The sequence below is a fragment of the Mustela nivalis genome (assembly GCF_964662115.1).
Source record: "Mustela nivalis genome assembly, chromosome: 4".
Lineage (NCBI taxonomy): Eukaryota > Metazoa > Chordata > Mammalia > Carnivora > Mustelidae > Mustela > Mustela nivalis.
The window spans coordinates 75195361-75216723 of NC_139023.1; positions in this window are offsets into that span (position 1 = coordinate 75195361).

The window sequence follows — 21363 nt, forward strand, 5'->3', positions numbered from 1 at the left end:
AATCAGTGTTTTTTTATTCTCTTGGTAAACACCTAGTAGTGCATTTTTTGGATCCTAGGATAGTTTTTTTGTTTTGTTTTGTTTTGTTTTTTTAACTTTTTGAGATGTCTCCAAACTGTTCTCCAGAGTGATTACACCAGTTTGCATTGCCACTGATAGTTTAAGAAGTTTCCCCTTTCTCTGAATCCTCACCAATATCTGCTGTTTCCTGTGTTGTTAATTTTAGCCATTCTGATGGGTGTGATGTGAAATCTCATTGTAGTTTTGATCTGGATTTCCCAGATGAAGAAAGATGCTGAACCTCTTGTTTTAAATATTTATTTAATCATCTCTATATCTTTGGAAAAATGTTTCTGCTGTCTTCCACTTATTTTTAAACTGGATTTGGCAGGGGGTGACTTTTATAACTTCTTTACATGTTTTGGATGCTAATCCTTTACCAGATATGTTATTTGCAAATATCTTCTCCCATTCCTTAGGTTGCCATTCCTGTTGTTTTGTTGATTGTTTCCTTTACTGTGGAGTAGCTTTTTATCTTGATGGATTCCCAATAATTCACTTTTGCTTTTCTTTCCCTTGTCTTAGGAGATGTATGTAGTAAGAAATTGCCATAGCCAATGGCAAAGAGGTTGCTGCCTATGTTCTTCTCTAGGATTTTGATGGTTTTCTGTCTCACATTTCATCCATTTTTAATTTATTTTTGTATATGGTATAAGAAAGTGGTAGAGTTTCATTCTTTTGCATGTTGCTGTCCAGTTTTCCCAACACCATTTGTTGGAGATACTGTCTTTTTCCCACTGAATATTCTTTACCTAGTTGAAGACTAGTTGATCATATAGTTATGGATCCATTTCTGGGTGTTATATTCTCTTCCACTGATCAAAGTGTCTGTTTTTGTGCCAGTATTATTCCGTCTTGATCACTACAGCTTAGTAATACAATTTAAAGTCCAGAATTATTATGCCCCCTGCTTTGTTTTTCTTTTTTGAGATTGCTTTGGCTAGATTTTCCTGAGATGGAACAGAGAAGGCAGAGGTTTCTCTAGGTAAGGTAGGGTAGGTAACCTGGTCACAACTTTTCACAGTGCATCACAGTAGACTCCAGCCATTATGTGTGTACCATGAAACTGCTTTTCTGGTACAGAAGGATGCTGGGTGTGTCAAGACTGTCCTCTAGAGGAAGAGGAGGGAAGAAGGTCTGCATCTTGCTGGGCCCTTTAAGATTTAGAGTTTGAATAACAGCCAGCAGACAAGAGATAAAACATAGGAGATGTGTGGTACCAGTTGTGCCTACAGCCAGGCACAGAGAGGTTAAGGGCAAGGATCTGACAAAAGCTTGGGACACAAGAGAGAAGATTGTTCACTTTTCTGTAAGGGACTCTTGAACAGCAGCACAAGAGAGTGGGGTAAGTCAGTTAGAGAAACACAGCATCTCCAGTGGAGGCTGGACTTTGCTTACACTAAATCCTGAACCCTGGCACCCAGCAGGGCCATAATTGTAAGGACAAGCCTGACTCTGAGCCAGGACAGCAGGCATCTCACCCAGAAGACCAACACAAGCCCTACCTGTGCATACCAAGTGGGAGTTATAGAGTGCTCCAAAATGTCAACTTCAGTTCAGCAGATCTGGCTTTTTGTTTGTTTGTTTTGTTTTGTTTTTGTTTTTTAAATATTTATTTAATTTTATTATTTTCTTTTTTATTTTTCATCTTTTATCTTTGATATAAGGTTTTTCATTTTTTGTTTGTTGGATTGTTTCTGTGTCTCATTTTTTGGATCAGGCTTCTGGGTTTTTGTTTTTTATTGTTTTGTTGTCTTCTTCTTCTTCTTCTTCTTACCCCTCTTTTTTTTTTTCTTTTTTTTTTTTTTTTTTAAGATTTTATTAAAGAGAGTCAGTGAGACTCATTGAGACTCATTGAGAAATGAGTCAGTGTGGGAGAAGGACAAGAAGGAAAGGGAGAAGCAGACTCCCTGCTGAACAAGAAGTCTGACACAGGAGTTCAATTCCAGGACCCTGAGATTATGGCCTGAGCCAAAGGCAGATGCTTGACCAACTGAGGCACCGAGGTGCCCCTTTTTTCTTCTTTCTTATTCTTTGGAATCAGGCTTAAAGATTTTTGTTTGTCCTTTTTTTGTTGTTGTTGTGCCTTTTTGATTTTTCTTTTCTTGGATAAGGGTTGTTGTTGTTGTTGTTGTTGTTGTTTTCATGAGCTTATCTTAACAAACAAATCAGTGTACACCTTGTTAACAGTTAACAGTCAAAACACTCCCCACTGCAAGCAAGGAATAACTCTGTAGAAGTCTGACCTGTGGGAAAGAGTACCCAAAACTCAATAGCAGATTGCACACAGAACACACTAGAAATTCTTCTTAAACCTCCCAGGCCCTAGAAAGTGAATGACACCTCCTTAATATTAGTATTACTCTCAGGAGGAGGAAACATAAGAAGCTTTGATAATATGCAAAAGACAGAAAGCTAGACATAATGACAAGATAGGAATTTTTCCTAAAAGAAAAATCAAGAAGAAATTATAGCAAGGCATTTGCTAAAAACACATAAAAGCAAGATATTGGAACAAGATTTTGAACAGCACCCACAAGAATATCAACTGGGCTTGAAAGAAGCATAGGAAGACACCAGAGAAATCCTGGCTGCAGAGACAAAAGGCCTAAAAACCGGTCAAACCAGAATTTTTAAAAAATGCTATAACTGCAAATCAAAACCCACTGGATATAATCACAATGAGGATGGTAAAAGCAGAGGATCAAGGCACCTGAGTGGCTGAGTGGGTTAAGCCTCTGCCTTTGGCTCAGGTCATGATCTCAGTGTCCTGGGATCAAGCCCTGCATTGGGCTCTCTGCTCGGCAGGGAGCCTGCTTCTCCCTCTCTCTCTCTCTCTGCCTCCCTCTCTACCTGCTTGTGATCTGTCTCTCTGTCAAATAAATAAAATAAATAAAATCTTAAAAAAAAAAAAAAAGAAGAAGAAGAAGCAGAGGACCAAATAGGTGATATAGAAGACAAAACTAAACTTAGGGAACTGAGCAATTCCAGAAAGTGCAATAACATCTGTATCATAGGAATTCAAGAAGAGGAAGAAGGGGAAAAAAGAGCAGAGATTTATTTGAACAAATTATACCTGAGAACTTTTCTAATCTGGGGAAGGAAACAGACATTAAAGTCCAAGAGGCACTGAGCAGTCCATTCAGAATTAACAAAAATAAGTTGAGACCAAGACATATCATAGTGAAACTTGCAAAATACAAAGATAAAAATAATTCTGAAAGCATCTAGGGACAAATGTCTTTAATCTACAAGGGTAGACACATAAGGTTAGCAACAGACCTGTCTAAAGAAACTTGGCAGGCCAGGAAGAAGGAGCACAATATTTTCAACATGATAAATGGGGAAAATATGCAGCCAAGATCCTTTATACAACAAGGCTGTCAGTCATAATACAAAGAGAGATGAAGATTGTCCGAGCAAAACAAAAGGAGTTAATGAACACTAAAGCAGCACTACAAGTAATACTAAAGGAGACCCTTTGAGTAGAGAAGAGAGAGCAAAAAGCAACAAAAGCAACAAAGACTAGAAAGGAACAGAGACAATCTATAGGAATAGCAACTTTACAGGTAATACAATGGCACAAAATTCATATCTTTCAATAGATACCTTAAATGTAAATGGACTAAGTGTGTCAATCAAAGGACACAGGGTATCAGAATGGATAAAAAAAAAACAAGACCCATTGATAATGCAGCTTATTAAGAGACTAACTTTAGACTCAAAGACAGATTGAAAGTGAGGAGATGGAGAAACACCTACCATGTTAATAGACATCAAATGAAAGCTGGAAAAGTCAACTTATTTCAACCAAACTTGATTTTACATCAAAGATAGTATTAAAAGAGATGAAAAAAAGATACTATATCATAAGAAAGTGGTCCATCCAACAAGAAGAGCTAATAATTGTAAATGTTTATGCCCTGAACTTAGGAGGACCCAAATATACAAATTAATTAATAACAAACTTAAAGAAACTTGTTAATAATAATATGATATTTGTTGGGGAATTTAATACCCCACTCACAGCAATAGACAGATCATCTAAGTAGATCAAGAAGGAAACAATGTCTTTCAATGACACTTTGGATCACATGGACATTTTCAGAGCATTTTATTCTAAAGCAGAAGAATACAAACTCTTTTTGAGTGCACATGTAACATTCTGCAGAATAGATCACAAACTGGTTCATAAACCAGGCCTCAATCAGTAAAAAAACACTGAGATAACACCATGTAAACTTTTAGAAAACAATGCAAAGAAACTTAAAGTCAACCACAAGAAAAAAATTGGAAGGACCACAAATACATGAAAGTTAAAGAATATCCTACTAAAGAATGAATGAGTTAACCAGGAAATTTAAAAAAAAGAAATTAAATAAAAATACATGGGACAAATAAAAATGAAAGCATGATAGTACAAAATCTTTGGGACACAACAAAGGTAAGCATAAGAGGGAATTATGTAGCAATATAGGCCTTCCTCAGGAAGCAAGAAAAGTCTGAAATATACAACCAAACTTTACACCTACAGGAGATGGAAAAAGAACAGGAAATAAAGCCTAAAACCAGAAGAAGAAGGGAAATAATTAAGATTAGAGCAGAAATAAATAATACAGAAATAATTAAAAAAAAAAAACAGTAGAATAGATCAATGAAACTAGGAGCTAGTTTTCTGAAAGAATTAAAAAAAAAAAAATTTGATAAACTCCTAGCCAGACTTAAAAAGAAAAAAGACCCAAATAAATAAAATCACAAATGAAAGATCAGAAATCACAATAAGCATGTCAGAAATACAAACAATTATAAGAGAATATTATGAAAAATTATATGACAATAAATTAGGCAATCTGGAAAAAATGGATACATTTCTAGAAACATATAAATTACCACAATGGAAACAAGGTGAAATAGAAACTTTGATTAGATTGATAACCAGCAGAGAAATTGAATCAGTAATCAAAAATCTTCCAAAAAACAAGAGTCCAGGGCTGGATAGCTTCCCAGGAAAATTCTTTCAAACGTTTAAAGAAGAATTAATACATATACTTCTGAAGCTCTTCCAAAATTAGAAATGGAAGGAAAACTTCCAAACCCATTCCATTAGCCCAGCATTACCTTGATTTCCAAGCCAGACAAAGATCCTATGAAAAAAGGAGAATTAAAAACCAATATCCTTGATGAACATGGATGCAAAAATTACTGTGGTGTTGGTTGTAATCTCTCTTCTCTCATTCATGATTTTATTTACTTGGATCCTTTCTATTTTATTTTTGATAAGTCTGGATAGGGCTTTATCAGCTTATAAATTTTTTTCAAAGAACCAGTTCCTGGTTTCATTGAGTTGTTACAATGTTGTCTTGTTTGATTTTGTTGTTGTTTCTGTATCACTTCTTTCTTTCTTTTTTTTTTTTTTACTATTTTTTTTTATTAAATTGATTTATTTATATTCAGAAAAACAGTATTTATTATTTTTTCACCACACCCAGTGCTCCATTCAATCCATGCCTTCTATAATACCCACCACCTGGTACCCCAACTCCCACCCCCTGCCACTTCAAACCCCTCAGACTGTTTTTCAGAGTCCATAGTCTCTCATGATTCACCTCCCCTTCCAATTTACCCCAACTCCCTTCTCCTCTCTAACACCATGTCCTCCATGCTATTTGTTATGCTCCACAAATAAGTGAAACCAGATGATAATTGACTCTCTCTGCTTGACTTATTTCACTCAGCATAATCTCTTCCAGTCCCATCCATGTTGCTACAAAAGTTGGGTATTCGTCCTTTCTGATGGAGGCATAATACTCCATAGTGTATACAGACCACATCTTCCTTATCCATTCGTCTGTTGAAGGGCATCTTGGTTCTTTCCACAGTTTGGCGACCGTGGCCATTGCTGCTATAAACATTGGGGTACAGATAGCCTTTCTTTTCACTACATCTGTATCTTTGGGGTAAATACCCAGGAGTGCAATGGCAGGGTCATAGGGTAGTTCTATTTTTAATTTCTTGAGGAATCTCCACACTGTTCTCCAAAGAGGCTGCACCAACTTACATTCCCACCAACAGTGGAAGAGGGTTCCCCTTTATCCACAACCTCTCCAACACATGTTGTTTCCTGTTTTGTTAATTTTGGTCATTCTAACTGGTGTAAGGTGATATCTCAATGTGGTTTTAATTTGAATCTCCCTGAGGGCTAGTGATGATGAATATTTTTTCATGTGTCTGATAGCCATTTGTATGTCTTCATTGGAGAAGTGTCTGTTCATATCTTCTCCCATTTTTTGATATGTTTGCCTGTTTCATGTGTGTTGAGTTTGAGGAGTTCATTATAGATCCTAGATATCAACCTTTTGTCTGTACTGTCATTTGCAAATATCTTCTCCCATTCCGTGGGTTGCCTCTTTGTTTTGTTGTCTGTTTCCTTTGCTGTGCAGAAGCTTTTGATTTTGATGAAGTCCCAAAAGTTTATTTTCGCTTTTGTTTCCTTTGCCTTTGGAGACATATCTTGAAAGAAGTTGCTGTGGCTGATATCGAAGAGATTACTGCCTATGTTCCCCTCTAGGAGTCTGATGGATTCCTGTCTCACGTTGAGGTCTTTTATCCATTTTGAGTTTATCTTTGTGTACGGTGTAAGAGAATGGTCGAGTTTCATTCTTCTACATATAGCTGTCCAGTTTTCCCAGCACCATTTATTGAAGAGACTGTCTTTTTTCCACTGTATATTTTTTCTGTTTTGTCGAAGATTAATTGACCATAGAGTTGAGGGTCCATATCTGGGCTCTCTACTCTATTCCACTGCTCTATGTGTCTGTTTTTATGCCTGTACCATGCTGTCTTGGTGATCACAGCTTTGTAATAAAGCTTGAAATCAGGTAACGTGATGCCCCCAGCTTTATTTTTGTTTTTCAGCATTTCCTTAGTGATTCGGGGTCTCTTCTGATTCCATACAAATTCTTGGATTATTTGCTCCAGCTCTTTGAAGAATACCGGTGGAATTTTTATTGGAATGGCATTAAAGGTATAGATTGCTCTAGGCAGTATAGACATTTTAACAATGTTTATTCTTCCAATCCAAGAGCATGGAATGGTCTTCCATCTTTTTGTGTATTCTTCAATTTCTTTCATGAGTGTTCTGTAGTTCCTCAAGTATAGATCCTTTACCTCTTTTGTTAGGTTTATTTCCAGGTATCTTATGGTTCTTGGTGCTATAGTAAATGAAATCGATTCTCTACTTTTCCTTTATGTATTTTTATTATTATGTATAAGAAAGCCACTGATTTCTGCAGATTGACTTTGTATCCTGCCACGTTGCTGAATTGCTGTCTGAGTTCTAGTAGTTGGGGGTGGAGTCTTTTGGGTTTTCCATATAAAAAATCATATCATCTGCGAATAGAGAGAGTTTGATTTCTTCATTGCCAATTTGGACACCTTTTATTTCTCTTTGTTGTCTGATTGCTGTTGCTAGGACTTCTAATACTATGTTGAACAAGAGTGGTGAAAGTGGGCTTCCTGTCTTGTTCCTGATCTCAACAGGAAGGCTGCAAGTTTTTTCCCATTGAGGATGATATTTGCTGTGGGTCTTTCATAGATAGATTTGATGAGGTTCAGGAATGTTCCCTCTATCCCTATACTTTGAAGTGTTTTAATCAGGAACGGATGCTGGATTTTGTCAAATGCTTTTTCTGCATCAATTGAGAGGACCATGTGGTTCTTCTCTCTCCTCATATTAATTTGTTCTATCACATTGATTGATTTGCGAATGTTGAACCATCCTTGTAGCCCAGGGATGAATCCCACCTGATCATGGTGGATAATCTTTTTAATGTGTTGTTGGATCCTGTTTGCTAGGATCTTGTTGAGCATCTTAGCATCCATATTCATCAGTGATATTGGTCTGAAATTCTCCTTTTTGGTAGGGTCTTTGCCTGGTTTGGGGATCAGGGTAATGCTGGCTTCATAGAAAGAGTCTGGAAGTTTTCCTTCTGCTTCAATTTTTTGAAACAGCTTCAGGAGAATAGGTGTTATTTCTTCTTTGAAAGTTTGGTAGAATTCCCCAGGTATCCGTCAGGTCCTGGGATCTTGTTTTTTGGGAGGTTTTTGATCACTGCTTCAATCTCGTTTCTAGATATCAGTCTATTCAGGTTGTCATTTTCTTCCTGGTTCAATTTTATTAGTTTATAGTTTTCCAGGAATGCATCTACTTCATCTAGGTTGCTTAGCTTATTGGCATATAACTGTTGATAATAACTTCTGATGATTGTTTCTACTTCCTTGGTGTTCGTTGTGATCTCTCCCTTTTCATTCATAATTTTATGAATTTGGGCTTTTTCTCTTTTCTTTTGGATTAGTGTGGCCAATGGTTTATAGATCTTATTGATTCTTTCAAAAAACCAGCTTCTAGTTTCATTGATATGTTCTACTGTATCTCTGGTTTCTACCTCATTGATCTCTGCTCTAATCTTGATGATTTCCCTTCTTATGTGTGGAGTTAGTTTGATTTGTTGTTGATTCTCCAGTTCTTTAAAGTGTAGAGACAGCTAGTGTATTCTGGATTTTTCAATATTTTTGAGGGAGGCTTGGATGGCTATGTATTTCCCCCTTAGGACCGCCTTTGCTGTATCCCATAGGTTTTGGACTGAAGTGTCTTCATTCTCATTGGTTACCATGAATTGTTTCAGTTCTTCTTTGATCTCCTGGTTGATCAAAGCATTCTTAAGCAAGGTGGCCTTTAGTTTCCAGGTGTTTCAGTTCCTTCTGAACTTTTCCTTGTGATTGAGCTCCAGTTTCAAAGCATTGTGATCTCAGAATATACAGGGAATCATCTCAGTCTTTTGGTATCGGTTGAGTCCTGATTTGTGACCCAGTATGTGGTCTATTCTGGAGAAGGTTCCGTGTGCACTTGAGAAGAATAAGTATTCTGTTGTTTTAGGGTGGAATGTTCTGTATATATCTATGAGGTCCATCTGGTCCAATGTGTCATTCAATGCTCTTGTTTCTTTATTGATTTTCTGCTCCGATGATCTGTCTATTTCTGAGAGAGGCATGTTAAGGTCTCCTACGATTAGTGTATTCATATTAATATGGCTCTTTATCTTGATTAACAGTTTTAAGAAATTGGCAGCTCCCATATTGGGAGCATATATATTTTCAATTGTTATATCATTTTGGTGGATAGTCCCTTTAAAGATTATGTAGTGTCCTTCTGTATCTCTGACTACAGTCTTTAGTTTAAAGTCTAATTTATCTGATATGAGAATTGCTACCCCAGCCTTCTTTTGAGGCCCATTGGCATGAAATATGCTTCTCCATCCCTTCACCTTCAGTCTGGGTGTATCTTTAGGTTCAAAATGGGTCTCTTGTAGACAACATATGGATGGGTCCTGTCGTTTTATCCAATCTGCAACCCTGTGCTGTTTTATGGGAACATTTAGGCCATTCACATTGAGAGTGATTATTGATAGATACGTTTTTATTGACATCAAATTACCTTTGAAGTCTTTCTTTCTGTATACTGTCTCTATATTTCTGTTCAATGCTATTCTTAGGCTTTTTCCTCTTTTATAAAACCCCCCTTAATATTTCCTGCAGCGTCGGCTTGGTGGTTGCATAGTCTTTTAAGGGTTGCTGGTCTTGGAAACTCTTTATCTTTCCATCCATTTTGAATGTCAGTCTTGCTGGATAAAGTATTCTTGGCTGCATGTTCTTCTCATTTAGTGCCCTGAATATATCTTGCCAGCCCTTTCTGGCTTGCCAGGTCTCTGTGGACAAGTCTGATGTTATTCTGATGGGCTTTCCTCTGTAAGTAAGGAGTCTCTTTGTCCTAGCAGTTTTCAAGAGATTATATCTACAATTATGATTCCTCAGTTTGACTATCAGGTGCCTTGATGTTTTTCTGGAATCTATAATCTTGGGTGGAGACTATTCAGCCTCTAGTACATGAACGCTGGTTCCATTTGCAAGATTGGGAAAATTTTCATGAAGGACTTGTTCCACTATATCTTCTAGACTTCTTTCTTTCTCCTCCCCTACAGGGATTCCAATAATTCTGATGTTGGAACGCTTCATGGCATCATTTATTTCCCTGATTCTGTTTTCGTGGTTTCTAAGCTGTTTGTTCCAGGCTTCCTCCTGATCCTTTTTCTCTATCTGTTTGTGATCTCCAGATCACTAATTCTATCTTCTGTCTCAGTTACCTTAGCTTTGAGAGAGTTTAGATTAGATTGGAACTCATTGAGAGCATTGTGAACCTCCTCCCTGGTAGCTTTAAGCTCTGCCCTAACATTGTGAACATCCTGTCTGGTCGCTTTCAGTTCAGCCCTAATCAATTCGGTTTGGTCATCCATGGCTTTCTCCAAGCTAGGTATTGCCTGGATAATTGTTAGCCTGAATTCTCTTTCCGACATATTGTCTATGTTAATAGCCATTAGCTCTGTTGCAGAAATACAGAAATCCTGTGTATTTTTCTTCTGTTGGGCATTCCTCCTCCTAGTAATTTTGGTGGGAGATGACTGAACAGATGTAGCTGGATGTATCCACTGTATTTCAGTCAAGGTGCACCCTGGAACACTTCTGAGCAATCAGGATTCCCCACCCAAACGAGAGACGAAAGAAAAGAAAAAGAAAAAAGAGAGAGAGAGAGACAGGAAAGAAAGGGAAGATGAAAGAGAAGGTTCAGCCCAGATGGGCCCCAAGGCAAGATTTATGAAGTAGACAAACAAAAACAGACAAACAAAAAGACTGATACAAGTATATGACAAGAGAAAAATATATGTATATGCAAATAAAGGAAGAACCTCGTCAAAAAGAGCCCCAAGTGTAAGATTTATATGCTATCAGGACAAACACAAAAACACAGAAACACTGGTAGAAGAAGAAGATGGGAGAGTGGTTATAAATTCTCAGTGTGTGTGAGGAAGGTTGTTTTGATTCTTCCTGGATGTATCTTGATATCTTTGTTAAAGGACTCAACTTTCCTAAGATAAAGGGGATTAAAAATTGGTTTACCTGTAGGGGTAGTATTGATTGGGGAAAGGGGATTACTTTGAAGTTTAACTCTATATGCATATTAGAGGATAGAAATAAAAAGGAATAAACTAGACTAAACTAAACTAAAATTTAAAAAGAGGAGTTCAAAAAATAAAAGTGCAAAAGAAAAACATAGGTGTATGTATCAAAAAGTTCAGGTTAGAAGGGTATTATGGAATTTGATGTACTGTACAGCTCGCTGTGATAGTAAATAGGTTAAAAAAATTACCTATGTTTAAAAAAAAAAATGAACCAGAATAGTGAGAATGAGTGAAAAATAAAAATTTTCCTATGAAGTAGTGGTTGTTCTCTGCTAGTCCCTTTTTTTTTCTCTCTTTCTCCCTTTTTTTGTTTTTTTCTTTCTTGGTTTGTTTTCTGGGGGGAGGGGCCTGCCACGTGGGTTGTCAGTCAATGATGTTTCCTGAGTTAAGTCCTCCTACCCCCCTCAAGGGGGTGGGCTCTGAGGAAACTGGTTTTTTTTTCAGGCTTTTGTTCTCCGGTGGTTTTTATGTTTGTTCACTTTTTTTTCTCTCACCTTGACCGTTTTTGATGGTTTTTATAGTTTTAGATGAAAACCAACCACACCCTGATCTCCCTCTCAGAGAGACGCCTATGTCTGGGTGCAGAGCCCAAATAAGTTCCCCCTTGGCCGCTGGCAGAGCAGGTTCTAAGTTACAGACCCTGGGGACACAGGATCTTTTGTTTGTACCCAAAGCCAAGGCAGTGGTGGCTGTCTGGGAGCTCCCAACTGTCAGAGAGGTTCCAAGCAGCAATTGCACACTGAGATTTTGCCCCTGGCCAGGGCTGGGAGTGCCTGGTCTTGCTAGGTCTAAGAGTGACCAGCTTGCGCGCACCTCTTTCAGGGACGGCTATGGGTCGCGAGCATCTCAGGCACTGAGAGTTCCAAAAGCACCAGGCTGGGCTTTTGCGCACCTCTGTCAAAGGAGAGTTTGGTGCATGTCTTAGGCTCTGAAACAATGGCGCATATCAAAGGGCACCAGCTGGGCCTTTGTAACTCTCTCAGGGGAGCATGAGGAACGTGCGTTTGTATCTCAGGCTTGGTAGCAGGGCTCCTGGGTTCTGCCAGCTGGCGTGGCTCCCATCCCCTCACAGAAGCCAGAACCCACGCATTCTCTGGCGCGCTGGCGGCTTAGGGACCAAGAGCTGGTTTCTCCACCACACTCTCTCTGGCTCAGCACCAGGGGAGGCTGTCCTGGAACAGGGGACTTAAGCCCCTGTCCCTAGCCACCCCGATTCCCACAACTCCCCCCCCCCCCCCGTGATCCTTTGCTCTTTTGGAGTGCTTTCAACCAGTCTCCAAGTTACTGCTGGTCCCCAGACACAGGGCATTCTTGCTCTTATTGGGGTATTACTTTCCAACCGGTCACCTCTGGTGGCTCCCTCCCCCTTTTGTTTATCTTCTGATATCAGTTGCAGTTCCCACTCCGCCTTACCTGCCCACTGGTGTCTTCTGCCCCTGTAGAGATGCAGATGTGTATAATTCTGATCTCAGGCTGATTTCATGGGTGATCGGAGTTCTTTGGTAGGTAATCAGCTCACTTTGGGGTACAGGCTGAAAGGCGCCTCCTCCTACTTCCCTGCCATCTTGTCCCCTGCTGTATCACTTATTTCTATTTGATACAGAGAAAGAGGGAACATAGCAGGGGTAGTGGGGAGGTAGTACCACTTATTTCTGCTCTAATCTTATTTCTCTTCTTCTGCTGGCCTTAGGCTTCATTTGTTTATCTTTTTCTAGCTCCTTTCAATGTAAGGTTAGGTTTTGTCACTGGGAGATAATTTTTTGCTTTGTGAAATAAGCCTGTATTGTTATATGCTTTCCTCTATGATTGTTTTTGCTGCATCCTAAAGTTTTTAGGTTTGTTTTCCTTTTCCTTTGTTTCCATGTATTTTTAATTTCCTCTTTAATGTCCCAATTGACCCATTCATTCTTTAGTAGGATATTCTTCAGCTTTCAGGTATTTGTGTTCTTTCCAAATATTTTTCTGATGGTGACTTTAAGTTTCATAGTGTGGTGGCCAGAAAACATGTGTGGTATGATATCAGGTTCTTTTGTTTGTTTTTTGTTTCTTTTTTTTAATACTTGTTGGGGCCTGATATGTGACCCAGTACATGGTCTATTATGCAGAATGTCCCATGTGCCCTTAAAAAGAATGTGTATTTTGCTGCTTTAGGATGAAATATTCTGAATATATCTGTTCAATCCATCTGGTCCATTTTGTCTCAAAGCCATTGTTTCCTTGTTGATATTCTGCTTAGATGATTTGTCCATTGCTGGAAGTGGTGTTTTAAAGTCCACTTCTCTTACTGTGTTATTATCCATGAGTTCCTTCATATTTGTTATTGTTTTATATATCTGGGTGCTCCCAAGTTTGGGGCATAAATATTTACAATTATTAGATCTTCCTGCTGGATCGATCCCTGTATTATGATCTAGTACTCTACTTCTTCTTTTTTTTTTTTTTTTTTATTTATTTTTTTTCTCCCAACCAGAGTTAATTGGTGCCTGACTGTCAAGTAGGGCACTGGCTACATGGGCACCACAGTCATGTGTGATGGTGCCCAGGCCACAGTTGGGGACTATGGGGTCTTGGCTCCTACCAGGGAAAGGAATGTCTCCCAAGTCTGCGAGGCAGTGGCCAGAGTGGGGCCAGTCCTGCTGAGGCCCGGGCAGGCCTAGTTCCCTTCTTTGTCTTTTGTTACCCTTTTTTATTTAAAATGTAGTTTGTCTGATACAAATGTTTTTACTCTTTCTTTTGACACCCATCTGCATAGTAAATATTCTCTATCCCTCACTTTTAATCTGATGTCTTTAAATCTACAGTGAGTCTCTTTAAGTTAGCATACAGAATTTTTTAATCTATATTGACATCCTATATCTTTTGATTAGAGCATCTAGTCCAGTTACACACAAAGTAATTAATGATAGAAATGAATGTAGTGTCATTTTATTACATGCTTTGTCATTGTTTCTGAAGATTTTCCCTGTTCCTTTCTAGTCTTTAATCACTTTTTGTCTTTCTTTCCCACCCAAAGGGTCCCCTTTAATATTTCTTGCAGGGTTGGTTTATTGGTCATGAGCTCCTTTAGTTTCTGTTTGTCTAGGAAACTCTATCTCTCCTTCTATTCTGAATGATAGGCTTGCTGGACAGAATATACTTGGCTAAAGATTTTTCCCATTTAGCACCCTGAAAATATCATGCCACTTGTTTCTTGCTTGCCATGTCTTAGTGGAGAGATCTGTTGCTAACCTTATTTATCTTCCCTTGTAAGTAAGGGACTTCTTTTTTTTTTTTTCTTGCTGCTTTTAAGATTTTTTTTCTTTATCTCTATATTTTGCAAATTTAACTATGATATGTCTTATTGTTGGTTGGCTTTTGTTGATTATAATGGGAATTCTCTGACTCTTGAATATGGGCATCCATTTCCTTCCACAGATTAGGGAAGATTTCAGCTATAATTTCTTCTCCTCCCTTTTTCCCTCTCTTCCTTTTCTGGGACTTCTGTGATACGAATGTTATTACAGTTTATAAAGTCATTGAATTCTGTAAGTCTACATTTGTCATCCAAGGTTTTTCTTTCTCTCTTTTTTGCAGCTTTATTATTTTCCATAAGTTTATCTTCTATATCACTCATTTATTCCTCTGCTTCTTCCGTCCTTGTGGTCATTTCAACCAGTCAGTTTCAAAATTCAGTTATTGAATTTTTCTTTTCAGCATGATTAGTTTTTAATTCTTTTATCTGTGCAGAAAGGAACTACCTGGTGTCTTCTATGCTCTTCTAAAGTCCAGGGTATTCGTATGATGTTTCCTTTAAATTCTTGATCAGGAATACTTTTACCTGTTTTGATTAGATCCCTGGCCATAACCTTTCTTCTTCTTTCTTTTGGGATGAATTCCTCTGTCTTGGCATTTTGTCTAGGTCTCTGTCTTCAGTGTTTTAGGAAGGCCTGTTATGTTTCCTGATCCTGAGAATAATAGCTTTATGAAGAAGGAGCCATACACAGTCCAGAGCCTGGTGATTCACAAAGTGTCTCTGGTGTATGCTGTATGCACTTTGCTGCTTTGTTTTAGGGGCTCGATTCCTCAGTCCTTTGCAGAGTTAGTCCTTACCTGCAGTGGGGAGTTTTGGACTTTGTCCAGAATGTGGGAAGTTTTAACTAGGTGTACTATGGTCTGCTTATTAAAAGAGACCTGATAGTATTTCCACTAAAGCTGAAGCATTTCAGAACTCTACTGTCAATAGATATGGGGTCTGCAAGAGAGGGGGGTGTTGTGCTGGTTTTCCAGCAGAGGGGCTTGTTGTATTGGTTGTCAGGCATACTTTCCCAAGAAAAGCAATACCAGAAGAGCCCAGGGTGGAGAAAGGAGGGGGTGAGGACTGGTGTAAGCAGGTTAGTCCCCAGTATTGGCTCAGTGCTGTTTACTGAAGTTAGTTTAGGCGGAAGGAAGGGGATAGTAGTAGCCAACTACTTCATTCCCCCAAGAGGGGTTCACCCTCTCAAATGAGCAAATATCCCCTCATGTATCCCAGGCGTCCTTCAGATTGCTGCTTTCACACCATCTGTGTCAGGTTGCTTGCCCATCTGGAGCAGTGCACAGTGCTCTTTGGGCTCTATCTCAGCCAGGCTGACTGAGTTTTAAAACTCCAAACTTCATACACCTGGTGTGATAGGGACCAGCTCTGATCTTTGTGGGAGAATCCCACAGTGCTGGGACTAATGCAGGTTTGACCCTGAAGGCAGGTTCACCAAAGTGCAGGAGTGTGGGATTTGGAGTAAAGCACAAAAGGAGCCCTTGCCCAGGTTAGCAACCCTCAACATGTGTCTCTGTGCCTATGCTGAGTGTGGGGGAAGGGGAACAGTGCTGCCAGCTCCTTTGTCCCTGTAGAGACAATGTCACTTCTCTCAGGTGCACTCTAAGAGAGTGGAACCATTTCTCTCATTACCACCCAGAGCATCTTCTAATGTGCCTTCTGCCCCTGGACTGTCTTTTTTCTCTAGAGGAGCAGTGTAGTGCCCTCAAGGCTCTATACCAGCCATGCCTGGTGCGATCAGAAGGCAAGCTAAGAACAAAGTATAAGCTGACACCCTGCAGTCCTCCCACCCCCTCCCAGGTGGGATATGTGTTGACATTCCTCAGATAATATCCTTGGTTTCCCTAAAGTTAAGGGAAAAAAAATACAAATGGTTAATTTATAGAGACTACAGCCCAGCAAGACACAAGCCTCCCTCAAGTTTTCAAACATCCTAGTGATTTACAAGAAAAAAGCATTCTTATCATTAACCTAACTTCCAGAAGGAAATGTAGATAAAATTTAAATGTCCTTACAACCTGCGGCCCATTGTCAAATACTTGAGGCAGGGAAAGCATAATGTTTCTCCAGGAAGCTCACAACTATCTTAATTTTAATTCCTGGCTAGAAGGAAAAACAACCTTGGTTTGACAATAGCAAGGCCTTTCCTGTGAGTGTTATTTAGCCTATGAAAATTCTTTGATACTTCCATTATCTTTATTTTTCCCAACCCTAAAGTATATAATCTATTGCTCCTCACAATCCTAGGGCAACAGCTCATTCTATCTAGGTGTCCTATGCCCATGCTTTAATAAAACCACCTTTTTGCACCAGATGCCTTAATAATTATTTCTTGGCCCAGCTCTGCACCTCATCTTGCCTACATTCCAAAACTACATGACCTGGGACTTCTAAAACTCCAGTCTTTAATCATTGCTGGTTGTAAAAACTCTCTCAAAGCAGCCCCTCTCATTTTCTCAATCAGTGGTTTAGAGGAAGTGTTTTCCTTGTGTGAGTCCCTATGGGCTACTCTCTCCCTTTCTCTCTCTCACTCTCCTTGATCCAGACTCATTCCCTTCTGCAGGACCAGCAAACTTTCTCCTCCAAACCATGTTTCTGAAACTCCTACCTTCCATAAGTTGGCCTCTTCTGTTCCTCTAGTTGTGCAGTTTGTCTGTCGGTCCTTGGATCAAATTCTTGGGTATTCAGAATTATTTGATACTCATCTAGGTGTGCTTGAAGGATGAGGCAAGCTTAGTGTCTTCCTACCACTCTGCCATCTTAAATACTCCCCAATATTTGTTATTATTTTTATGAGTCATTGAAATATGAGTAGTGGTAGAATACTACTAGCATTTATTCAACACAAAACTAAAGTCAAAATATGTATAGAAAATTATTAGAACATGGGGCTTAATCTTGTCTACAGTAAGGTAAACTTCATTCTTCCAACAACAACAACAACAACAAAATATGGGAAAAAGATTATACAAATTGAACTATGTTAGAAATTTTATGTTTTATACTTTAATTCTAAATCTGTCTTAGTACTTATCTTTTTCTTTCTACTGCCAAAGGATATTATCCTCCAGCAATCTTCCTTTAATGTAATAAAAATTGTTCTTAATTTTAGGTCTTTTATCCTAAAGCTATAGTCATTTAAATCTGTCTCCTTTAAAGGAGATCTTTGGATAAAACATTTCACATATTCAAATGTGCAAGTCGTGCACTAAGAGAAATATAAACTATTGTTGCAACAAATATTTTGTATTGAAATTTTCTGTAATTAGCTGTCAAAGGTTGCTAATACACTCTTCCTATGGTGGATTTAATTTGATCAATTTGCTTATTGGTCAAACAAATCAGACAAAAATACATTCCTTCAAATCCTTGTCCTATTTATTTTCTTTAGTAATTATCATAAATCAGTTTATAGAATAGAAAATGGGGTCAAATAAAAAAAGAACCTTGGGCCCTGGGTGGTTCAGAGGGTTAAGCCACTGCCTTCGGCTGAGGTCATGATCTCAGGGTCCTGTTATCAAGTCCTGCATCGGGCTCTCTGCTCAGCAGGGAGCCTGCTTCCCACCCCCCCACCCCCCCTCCCACCCCGTATGCCTCTCTGTCTACTTGTGACCTCTTTCCCTCTGTCAAATAAATAAATAAAATCTTTAAAAAAAAAAAAAAAAAACTTACCAGTTGATCTTTCACATGCTTCTCCATCTTTATTATTTTACCTTTCTTTTCCAGCAATGGGTAGATGATGAACTAAAACTTAACATGCACAAGAAGCTCTGGAGGAAAAGAGTGGAGAAACTGAACTAGAAACTGTACAAAGGGTGTTCCATACACTCCTGCAAACACTTCTCTAGATTATCAGGATGCTATTGCACCTTCAAATGTTCTTATTTTTAAGCCTGATAAGCTGCCCTCAAATAAGAACACCTATTTAAACAAAGTAAAAGTGGTTTTCTTATTAATGGCTAAAGACAACTGGTATACTCTATAACACTCAACTGTCTGTGCGGTGGTTTTGAAATTCTTAGACCTTCTATAAGTCTTTTTGCATTATGTATTAGTAGTTGTGAAACAGAAGAAAATTTAGAGATCTCTTGGAGCACAGAATTTCAGTTCAACCATTCTGCAACAATTCAGGAAGTCTAAAGAAGAAGGGGAAATGGCAAAAGAGAAATGTGCAAATTTCAAACAGATAAAACTTTTAAATATAAGCAGAATTTATACTTTTTATTTTTAAGTTTCTAAAAACACTTTCTCAGTGTATTGTACAGCTATGTGAAGAAAGTAAACGCTTGGGTGATAATATTCACTTACTATTTTTATGTGAAAAGTGATTATTCATACTAGGAAAACAAATAACACTGATTCAAGTACTTATATCTATCTCAAAGAGAAAATTTTTATTGAGAGAAAAATAATTCCACTCAGACCTTTAGATAGACTGATCTACAAACTTATTACATATGTTCTTTCTTTATAGTAAGTTGAAACAATTTTGCAGTGTTTTGCAAACTACTTAAACTTCAATCTCAAGAAACTAAGTAAATTTAAAAATCCCATTAATGACATGATGTCTTAAGATTGAAAATTAATGTTGGAAAATTGCCCACATAAACTTATCTCATCTATTTACAGAGAAGAAAAGATTGTCTACTATCTTCAAAATATAATCTTTTGATTCTAACATATTGAAGTTTTAGGTAGGGAGAGAACATAAAAATGATAATATATAAGCTCATACATATAAGCTGTATATATAGTTTATATATATAATTTAATATATATAATATATATAATATATGCTATATATATAATATATAATATATAAGCATGGTATGATTATTATTTCCTCATCAAACAACAATGACTATTTCATTGGGTTTTATACAACTCTTCTTAATTTACAGAGAGGATGGAGATCCTCAGGTTTGCTAATTAATGAAAATAGAGATGGTGAGTTAAACATGGGATTATGGATCTTTGAGGTAGAGATAGTCTCATAAAATCATTAGTTTCAGGATTACCTTACAGATCATTATAAAGAGATAATGTGTAGAATTACTTTAAAAAGCATTTCTTCTCACAGCTAATGTTTACTTTGGGATCTGCCAATATTTTTTGAAGGAAAAAAATCCCATGGATTTATCATTTTGGTGGTATAAAGTCAGTAACTCAGTAACTCAATTTTATTCAATTTAAGTATTCCATTGTGTTTAGCTCAGCCCTACTTTAATGAACCTCAAAAATTCACTGAAGCAAGAAGAAAATTAACAAAATAAATAAAAAGAAAATATAAAACAATTCAGTTACTAACTTTCTAAATTTTCACACATTACAGCCAACCATTTTTCTGCTAATTCATAATGATATGTAAAAATCCTCAAGTATTCGTTTACACTGGCAATGACAGGGATCCAAAAAAATCTCATGTTACTTTAAAGCACTTAAGTAAGTAAGCATCTTGATTATTTTTAAATTCTGAAATATTTTAAATAAATATAAGGAAATCTGAATCTCTAGTGTCACCTTCCTGAGGTGGAGACCCTGGTGATCTCTGATGGGGAGACTACCAACTGATGATCAGTAGACAACTTTATTTCTTACACTTATACTTTACACAAGATCTGGCTACAAACAGGATATAGATTTACATGCAGGATGTGAACTGCCTGTGAGATGTGACCTACTTGCTGGACGTTGGCTACATGGAAGCACTCAAGAGTGACAAGGGAACAACAATTATCTTTTAAAGGCTGTAAAAGACAAGAGCAAGTTAAGGATTCTCCACACTTATCAGGTCCATCTAAAGGAAGACCTAAAGGTACTCTGGGGAGCCTCCCATGTTTATTCCAGGTGCTGGCCCTGGAAGACTCTTGCACTCCAACTCCTGGAGTTTTCTCACAGGATCTGACCCAATGACAGTCACATTGGCAAGGATCCGGGTTGTGTTCCAACACTCTAGTCAACTGTACTAGATTCTAATATTTTTGATTTAATATTATCTAGAAAATATACAACAACATGACAGAATATTTTAAAACTGGCATCAATTGAAATTCCTTCCTTGTACAATCAACAGCTAGAAAATAATTTTTTTCTCTATTTTTTTTAATTGGAAGGAAGAGCGATTATATGTTATTGAATGGGCTATTTGGTAAAGATGGGCTATTTGGTAAAGATATTTAAAATAGAATGATCAAATACACAAATATTTTAATCCTACTAATATCAATATTTTAAAGCTCTAGAACATATATAGGAAATAAGGGCAATATTTCATAATAAGTTTCTAAAACATGATTTTTTTCTTCATATTTATAGACATGTAATGAAAATAAATAAAAGGATGATTACATACAGTTTTTAGAGATTATTTTTCTTCTTAAATTATCTGTTGAATGAAATCTCTTAATATTAGGATAGCTTAATAACTCTAATTCAATAACCTAATAATTGTCCATTGTTAGCATAAACATTCCCTGAAGTCAAATAATTTTAAAGGAAATTTAAAGACAAACAGAAAAAAAAAAGTGTAGACATGGATAAATAGATGCATAAAAGATGAATAAATCATTAAGTTTATACATTTTAATGACTATTTCTTCAGGTCACTGCCTTACCTCATCCATCTTCTATCTCCAGGATCACACATTTCTCATCATCTGTTTTCTTCTTCTATTCAAGTTAGAGAACTAAGATTAGAAAACATTAAATAAGGGCACCTGGGTGGCTCCGTGGGTTAAGCCTCTGCCTTCAGCTCAGGTCATGATCTCAGGGTCCTGGGATGGAGCCCCGGGTCAAGCTTTCTGCTCAGTAGGGAGCCTGTTTACCCCTCTTTCTCTCTCTGCCTGCCTCTCTGCCCACTTGTGATCTCTGTTTGTTAAATAAATAAATAAAATCTTTAAAAAAAATAAAAGAAAGAAAACATTAGATATAGCAGTTATG